Source organism: Mustela nivalis, assembly GCF_964662115.1.
Source record: "Mustela nivalis genome assembly, chromosome: 13".
Classification (NCBI taxonomy): domain Eukaryota; kingdom Metazoa; phylum Chordata; class Mammalia; order Carnivora; family Mustelidae; genus Mustela; species Mustela nivalis.
The window spans coordinates 22,473,257-22,482,084 of record NC_139032.1 but is presented as its reverse complement, the minus strand read 5'-3'; the positions used below and the strand labels follow the sequence as shown (position 1 = coordinate 22,482,084).

The following is an 8,828-nucleotide window of genomic DNA, read 5'->3' as shown; positions in this document are numbered from 1 at the left end:
GCCTGCCCTCCTCTTTATGGTAGAATGGGGCCCAGAAGTTGTGTGAAATTCAGTATTCTGATCTAAAAATGTGGGTCTGCAGATAAGAAGTAACAAGGGAACAAGGTTGTGTTCTGGTGAATTGGCCATCAACACCTAGAAAGGAGACAGCAAATTTAGTTGTCAGCCTAAGGCATCTGCAGAGCAGCAAAAACACAACTGTAGTTTCATACACTAAATTATGTTCACAGTGAGGAGCTTGCCTCCTGCAGAAGGCAGGAATCCTGTTTAATAATTTGTGTTTAAAAAGGTATCAAATTAGAGAACATATTTTATTAAAATTCATATAAAAAGTAGTCACTTCAAAAAAGATTAGTGCTAAAGGAGATATATCAACATTTCACTTTTGTTCTCACAGCTCTGACTCCACTGTCCCCTCCAAATGTGGAGATTATATAGCCGTGTTCCTCAAGAACTGGAATGTAGGAAACATCACCCCTTCCTAACCCTGCCTCATTCCCTTTTAAGCTCCAGAGTAGTGAATAATCATTTACCAGTAAGACCTTTGGAATAACATTCAGTTCAATATGGTTTCCTTCACAAAATTACCTTCAAGAGCTGGAAAGGGTGTGAGATTTTTCCTATCTGCAAGCTAACAGGTTATCCTGCCAAGTTTCATGGATGAGGGCAGAAGACCCAAAACTCCTGGGTCATAGATGAAGGCCAGTTTATAACTCACAGCAACAGCAGTAGCTAGAGTATTGGCATTTTTGTGGTAGTTCCATGAATCCCAATTCCCACAGGGTGATGTGAAGAAAGCAAGAAGATACCTGTGCACACAGAGGGTTGCATTACAAGAGAGGAACCTGGAGCTTAGGGAACTTGAATCTTTTATAATGAGCACTAGGCATGCCTTCCCTTTATTCCAGAGGGAGACATCATCTTTATTATATTGGACAAGAAGCATGCCTGCCCTTTACTCCTGAGGGAGACACTATCTCTATCTACTAAGACTCTTCTAGATATAAATATCCCTGAAAAGACAGCCTGAAACAAAGGGCAGGAAATGCCTCACTGATAAGATGTGCAGAAACACAACAGATGTGTTTGTCTTCCAAACGTTGTTGAGAAAAATATAAAATCTAAAAAGTTTTTGGAAACAAAAGATAATACAGAGGCTTCCAGATTGTACTACAGTTAGCATCCCAGCCCACAGTCAGTCCAAATGATGACATTTGAGGCCTGCTGAATGCTGATCTGCCATAGTGACTGGAACCTAAACACCCTGGACAAAGAATAAGAAATTTAATGCCCTCATCAACTACCCAACTCCATGCACATAAACAATAGAATATAACTTTTTTGAGAGCTGCGTCTGTCTTATTCATTGCTATATCCTCAAGTTCCTAAAACAGCCCCCAGCATATAAGAGACATTCAGTATTTACTGACGAATGCATGAATGAGGTTGACCTCATAACTTTTCAAGGATATTGGCAGCAACATACATTTTTCTGATTAAATCACGATAGAAGGAAGTTCATCTGATTAAATCAGAAAGTATGTGAACTACACCCTGGAACTTCTATTTTGCTCTACAGCTCTACAGAGTTTAAAAAGAGGGAATTCTTTGAATACATATAATTTTTCTTGAAGGTGTATGCATTTGATTTTATTTAATACAAACATTGAAAGCTTTCTCTATTTTTGCTATGTTTATGAACAGATGGAACTAAGACAGTGGAAAGGGGTGGACGTGGAAGGGGAGGGACAAAATCACAGTGTCGGTCTGTGTGAGATTATTAAAGAAGTCGTCAAGGTTACAGACAAGTAGGGAACTTTCAAGTATACATAATCCCCTTCTGAAGAAATAAAATAGATGACCATGGGGAAGAAAAGGGCACAATAAAGAAGAGACAGTTACTGCAGTCAGCTGGTTCCATAGTCCCAAGAGCCTGGTTATCCTATAGAATGCTCTGGGTGAGGTGGGGGTGAGGGGCAGTTCTTAACCCTGAGAGGAGATTGACAGCACAAGGAGAAAAAACTCAATTCCCTTTTATACAGAATGTATTCTCTTGTATTCTCACGTCAGCTAATTTACTCACAGCTGGTTTAGAGATGCCAACTTACTGCCAAATCAGTAAATATCAACTCAGGATTTACTGTTTGTAATTTATCACAATTTCCCAGGAGCCAATTGTAGGAATAGTGTATAACAACATGCCAACTAAGTGAGGAGCAAATGGAAAAGGGAAAGAATCTTTAAAATCAATGAGGCTTTTTTTTTTGTTGTGTTGTTTGCTTTGAATTAAGATCAATATACCTAATCAAAGAAGGTAAGTACCTTTAATAGGTGTCTTCTACAGCAGTAGTTGGGAAATACTGCTGCACATAAGCAGAGTCCAATCTCAAGTTCTAAAATCTATATTTATTTAATAACCATAAAGAGTAGTTGAAGGTTATCTAAAATATGAAGTTAAAGTCTGCATGGGTGGCTCAGTCGGTTAAGTGGCCACCTCTTGGTTTTGGCTCAGGTCATGATCTCAAAGGTTGTGAGATCCATTGGACTCCATGCTCAGTGGGACATCTGCCTGAAGATTATCTCTCTTTGCCCCTCTCCCCCACTCATGCATGTGTGTGTGTGTGTGTGTGTGTGTGTGTGTGGCACATCCCCAAAGATTTTATGCAGTTTCTCTCCTAACTTCAGAAAAGTGCTACAGACTTAACACTCCAAGATCATTTGAAAGTTTATTTATTTTGTTTTATACTGATTTTAGTTTTGAGAATATTTAATGGTAAATTATTGATTTTAATTAAGTTAGCCTCTCTGAAGATCCTAAAGGTTAAAACAAAAAATAAAATTTGCTATGCAACATGTTCAAAACTAAATAAGAAAGAACTTTAAGGTCTATATCTGCGGTCAGGTAAGGCAAATACATTCTATAGGAAAGATGGATTTGAGAACATATGTCATCCTGAGTGTAAATGTCAGAGTACAAGCAAAAATTCCAGGCATTTTTGCAGACTTGCAAGGCAATGGAACTGGTAAGACCCAAGTTAAGGTCTCTTAATGGTAAAGAGGGACCCAGGTAATTAATATGTGGGTTATAGATGGAACAAACTGAAAATTTCATAAAGGTAAGTGTATGATATAATGAAAATATGTATAAAAATAGGATGCCAGAGTAGGGTAGACCTGAAGGACCTAGGAAAGGTGGAGGGGTCTTCTGGGCTGGTGGGTGGGGGAGGGGCAATGGAACATCCTCTTTGAATCTCACCTCCCCCACCCTCAGAAACTCTTTGTGACAGTGCTCTGTGATGTAGGCCTGGGGAGGATATATATTCAGTGTGTGCACAGTATAGGCTGTCTTGTGATTCAGACAATGAAGTTCAAACACTGGAATGTTCTCTCATTTCTGAATAGCGATACTAAACCATGTCTGAGCTTTGGCTCAACATGCTTGGAGACTGATCCCAACTTCACCTTCCTGTGGGTTGGGATTGCTCCTTCTGTTCCTGTGCTACCTGGTGGGGATTCCACTTCCAACTTGGAAAACCAAAACTACCCAAAAGGTAAGAAATCCTTGTGGGGGCTGGACGGTGGTGGTGCTCAACACTGATTATTATGGTTTCCATTCCTAATCCCAAATTTTATTTGTTTTTTTTTTTTTTTGAGATTTTATTTAAGAGAAAGCAAGAGAGCACAAGTGGGGTAGAGGCACAGATGGAGAGCTAGACAAGGAGTGCAATGTGGGGCTAGATCCCAAGATCCTGGAATCCTGGCCTGAGCCCAAGGCAGACACTTAACCAACTGAGCCAATTAGGCTCCCTAATCCCAAGTTTTAAAATGAGTTTGGTAGAGTCAGAGAAACACCTAAAACAGGAAGTCTTAAGAGAACAGACATTCGTTCCTCTAGGAAAAGAGGCCTGGCAGGGGTAAGGGTTAAGGAAGGACTTAGGTTTCTACTTGAAACTCACAGTCTATCTGGGTATGGTGGTGGGTCTTGGGTAAAATCCCAAACACAGAGATTCTTGAGTCCGGAAATGCATTATTTTGAAAGTATGAGGTCTGTGTAAGAGAACAATTTCCCAGCAGCTCATCATGAGTCACATTCCCATGTCCAGCATCACTCGATCAAGCCTTCCTTCATGCTGGGCTGATCAGTGCTGAGCCTCTGAGAAAAGAGTAGGGTCTGAGCTATGAGTAGGATACAGGGTCCTACTTGAGGTAGCACAGATGTGATTGTTGGACTTCATTTTCTATGTTCTCATAGAACAAAGGACTTCTGACTGAGAATTTCAAGTGTGGACCTCCCAGACAAAATTCTCCTCTGAATGTTTCAAAGAAGTAAATATTGAGAACATTTTATCACCTTAAAAACTGAAAAAAGCAAGGAACACAAAGTTCTATTAATTAAAGTCACAGTATTCTTAGATAAAGAATGTTTCCATTTCTGAGATAAGAGTAAGACCCCCCTCATTCTTATTTTTGTTCTAGCATCAGGGCAGAGCCAAGAGGAGGAGAAAAGGTGGGACTCTGAAAGGTAAGGGCCTGCCTATTCCACCTGAGAATTCCAAGAATGACCCTTGCTGTCCTCTCCATAAGGGCTCAGGTCCATGATCTCTGAGGATGCAGCTCCTGGATACATTCCCCCTCAGAAAACAGAGGCCTCAGAGGAGAGGCTCATGGAAAGGTAGCCAGAGTGCAAAATCCTTCTCAGATTCCCTGCTCTGACTATTACTTGAGCATGAAGCAGTGATATCTGAACAATGAGTGTTGCCCATTAGGTGGCCGTGTGAGAGGTCAAGGGTCAGAACTTCTGTCTCCTAACTTTGTGAAAGCTCTGTGACATCATGGATACTCAGGATTTTTCCCTGAGGTAACCACTGACTTTTGTGTTTCACGGAGGTGGTCTGATCATCACATGGAAAAATTTACATGAAAGTACATTATACAAGAAGAAAGATTACTAACCGGCTTCACATCATTGGCCATGTGCCCTCATCTATTGATTATTGAGGCTTTCAGAGTCCCAACATGCCAAGGCTGTCCCATAAGGGGAATCCTGTATTATTACCTATGTTTCTACTTTCACTATATAACTCATTCTCCTGTTTCCCCAGATGACAGATGGTACCAACGGGAAGTAGAGGAGACCCGGAAGCTGATCTCTGTTTTAAGAAGGTGACCAGTCTTTCCCCTTCTATCCTGTTGCCTCTTAGAGCACGTTTTATGCAATTGCAGGATTCACTGCAGTCTGTCATACCATGGGAGGGGGTTTCCATAGGAACAGATATTGGGGTGAAGGCTACTGAGTACACTGTCAAGTCATAAAGGTGGGGCATTGTAAAGGGGCATCAGGCTTCAGGTGGCCCCACCCTTGTCAGGCCTGCATGTCCTCATCCCCTTGTTCTGGTCCTACTGCAGCTTTGTACCTCCTGTCTCCTGCAGCCCCCTTGGTGGCATCATGATACTATCCATTTTCATCAGCCATTATGTCCAGACCCCTCCTGTGAAGTATGTAATAGCACAACTGCTGAGATCAATCGGCTGCTATTCCTGCAGGCTCTGGAAGATTCTACTCCCTTGGCTTCCACAGCTCATGTGACTTCTTCATCATTAACTCTCTCCCCTGACTTCTCAGCAGTCCCTCAAGGGGACCGGATATCAGCTTCTTTGCCTGAGCCTTCCCTGCCACCTGCCTCCATCTTCTCACCTGACCCAGTGATCCCTGTGGCAGACTTTTACCCACCCTCACCACCAGGTGATTCTTTGCCACCAAAGCCTTTTCCTCCCGTGGATTCCAAATTCCCAAGGGACCATTACCCATCCCAGCCCCTTGCCTTTCCTCCTATCCCACTACATCATGCCCATAGAGTTACCATATTGTCCAAACAGAGACAGTGTTTCTAAATACCACTTCTCTCTGGACCCTACCCTTTCTCAAGATGTCAGTCCCTTACTGAGGTTGTCCCAGAGGGTGAATCCCACTGAGACCTTTGTTTGTCACCACACACCACCAACCCGGTCTGCTTCACCACTGCCAGACTGCAATTTATCTGTGACTCAATCTAAACTGATTTCCATCTCAAGGAAGCCTGTTCCAGAGAGCTCACACCCACAGAGCTCTTGTGGGTTGTCTACTTATGTCCCAGCAATCACAGGCATTGACCCCTCCAGCTTGTCAATTTTAGACCTCCCTTGGTGGCAAACTCATGCCAAAGACTTCTTCCCTTCAACCCTGGCTCCACGTGATTTCCATTGTCTGGCCCTCCATTCTTCAAAGACTTCCTCCGGGGAGACCCTGCAGCCAACCTTGCAGAGCCTGGTAACCTCTCACTTCTCAGCCCTGATGCCCTGGCACTTCTAGAGAAACAAGTTCAAAAGAGGTGTGACTTCCTCAAGTGGAAGGGAGCAAAGCTTTCTTTTCCAAAGCAAAGAGTTGCTGATAAGCATGATTTGGCATCCTCCCTTCCTTTCTGGAGCAGCAAAGACCAATCAAAGGAGCTGCCTATGCATCAGCAGTGTCCATATCCTACAACCTTGGAGGAGGGCCATTTACAGCAAACCCCCATCCAGTTCTTCTGGGGTCTCCAAATTCCGCAGAGTGAGTCCTTCTTCCGTGCTACTGATGCCTCAGATAACATCTCGAATGCCTCCCCAGAGCAGGAATCCCCAGTAGTTCCCCATCCGCTTCCTCCATCCTTGCCTGAGAACCCGCCTCAACTCCTGCCTCAAACCCAGCCCCTACCTCTCCCTCATGTCCATCCCCAGGCCCACCTTCAATCCCCACTCCCAATCCTGCCTTGGTCCTCTACCTGACATCAAGATCTGTGGAGTGTGTTTTCACAGACCTCAAAATGATTCTGAGAGCTTCGCGTCAACAGAAATGCAACATCTGGAATAGAACGTGTTACAGAAAGTACAGAAACGTGTGTGGGGTTTACCCACTAAAGACCCCAGGAGGACTACTGCCCTTCAGCTCCTAACCCTTCTCTCAGCCACAAGGCCACCAAGGCCCAAGTTGTAATCTCTGTCCCTCCTGGACAGTTTCCTCTGAAGAGCTTTGGAGAAAACTAGAGAGTCACCTTCGAAAGAGGCTCATCCAACAGTGGTGGGGCCTGCCCCGCAGGATCTAGGAGCCTCTCGCACTGATGAGCGGTCCAAGTACTCTTCCACATCTACGTGAGTCTCAGGGCCATAGTGGACGCTCGGGGATCTCTAGTAAGAGTCAGATCAGATGGAGTATGTCAAAAAGCGTGTATGTGGAGGGCCCAGAAATTCTTCTGCTAGAGGACAATGACCTGGCAAAGTAAGAAGATTACCTGGAGAAAGATCAGGGACACAACCCAGAGAATGGTCTAAAAGATTATCTGTTGAGTGACCCAGTTAGCTCTTCAGATAATGATATGGGGTATGATTCTGAGAAAGAACTTAGGAGCCCAGCAGTGAAAAACTCCATGGTGTCTGTGGAGACTATGGGTCAGAAACAACTTGAAAATGCCCTGAAGATACATTTATGCAGAAAGTCTGAGGAAATCAATGAGGGTCAGTTGCCTGGGACTGTGCATAATTCATGGTATACTATGAAGCAGACATCACTTCTTTCTGAGAAATCCCAGACTGAAATAAAACAGAGAAGTTTGTCACCATCAGAGGTTGAGGATGACTCCCTGAATACCTTCCAGGAGCTTCCCTTTGTTGAACCTAGTGCAGAACAGAAGCTCGAAGACCATATTAAAAGGTTTAATAAGAAGGTGACTTGGGGCCTACCCCCTAGGGTCCTTGAATCCATGCAGCACTTTAAATCAAAAGAGTCCACATACTCCGTTGATGGGACCTTGAAATCTCACCATGGAGACAAAGCAGGAACAGCAAATTCAGCCCCCATCCCCGATCATCCTCTCCCTGTCACCTCAACTGTGGGCAAGGAAGAACGTAGAATTCTAAGACAATCACCCTCTAATATCATCAGTTGTCAGAGGATGTTCTGAAAACTAAGGACAGCAGCCAGACTCTTACATCTGTCAGACATGATGCCATAGGCAGCAGACGGCTCCCCAAGGCTGCCTACAAGGCAAGGTGTGTTCAGACATGAGCCAAAGGGTAAGAGTGCAAATTCTGGTGCTGGAAGAGGAAGGCAACAAGGCATAAAGATGATTAATCCAGAACCTGTTGTGCCCACAGAGTCCAGGGAGATATTCAGGACCAAGGAATTCCATACACATCAATCACAACCTAGCATCTTGACAACCAACAAGCCAGTTAGCTCTCAAATTATACAGGGGAATGAGCATCAAGTCAAAACCACCATCCCACCAAACATACCAATTCCGCAAGATCCTAAATCATTGAATCTCAAAGAACAACTCTTGCACGAGTTAAAGCTTATGCTGGAGAACAGGGAGCATAGCCAGGTCCAAGCCCCATACACTGGCCTGCCCCCTGCCTCAGATCATTCGACTTATAAGGCCTCACTGACTCAAGGTGTCTACCATGGGGACATGAGAGCTTCCCAGGTGCTGCATGTCCATCCAGAGGACACAGAAATTACTATGGAACAACAGGAGTCCTGGGTCCCTAAGCATGTCCTAAGGAAGTGCCAGAATAAGAATCCCCCACCGGCTGCAAAGACCATGAGGCCTCCAGGTTCCAAGGCACAAGAGCATGGTGGAGGGGGATTTAGGACTGGGAATATCCCAACCGAGAATGAACAGGTTCCCCACTGAAGATGTGGCAGCGAAGAAGAGGTTCCCTATTCAGGATGCAGTATTGAAGGTAAAGCTGGGAAGCTAGCCTTCCCAGACCCTATCACAGAAAGTTCAGCTGCCTCCTGAAAGTCTTCCACA

General features: G+C 44.2%; 1 pseudogene across 1 annotated transcript; it reads left to right on the top strand.

The window, feature by feature from the left end:
- The first annotated feature begins 2,929 nt into the window (after positions 1–2,929).
- On the top strand, positions 2,930–7,973 carry LOC309847266 (spermatogenesis-associated protein 31D4-like; annotated as a pseudogene). The gene is made up of 5 exons (XR_014316556.1): positions 2,930–3,023; positions 3,424–3,551; positions 4,477–4,522; positions 5,103–5,163; positions 5,407–7,973. The product of XR_014316556.1 is annotated as a spermatogenesis-associated protein 31D4-like (transcript).
- The last annotated feature ends 855 nt before the right edge of the window (positions 7,974–8,828 follow it).